Raw genomic sequence first — 266 nt, forward strand, 5'->3', positions numbered from 1 at the left:
GACAGATATAATGTGAGGGAGACAGTACCAGGGAATTTAACAGTATTCGAAACTAGAATTAATTACGCATTGCAATAACAAGAGCAGTAAAAGCAGATGCATTGTGTGATAAAATGACAAAATAATTACAGCGATTTTAATATTGGTAATAACCTATAGAGTGTAAGATAAATTAACAATAATCTTGATAAATGATGATAAAACTGCAATACCTGAACGAATGTAAGATTAAATGACATTGTCAATGGTTCTTTGGATAGTGAATT

This window comes from Penaeus monodon, chromosome 32 (assembly GCF_015228065.2).
Source record: "Penaeus monodon isolate SGIC_2016 chromosome 32, NSTDA_Pmon_1, whole genome shotgun sequence".
NCBI lineage: Eukaryota > Metazoa > Arthropoda > Malacostraca > Decapoda > Penaeidae > Penaeus > Penaeus monodon.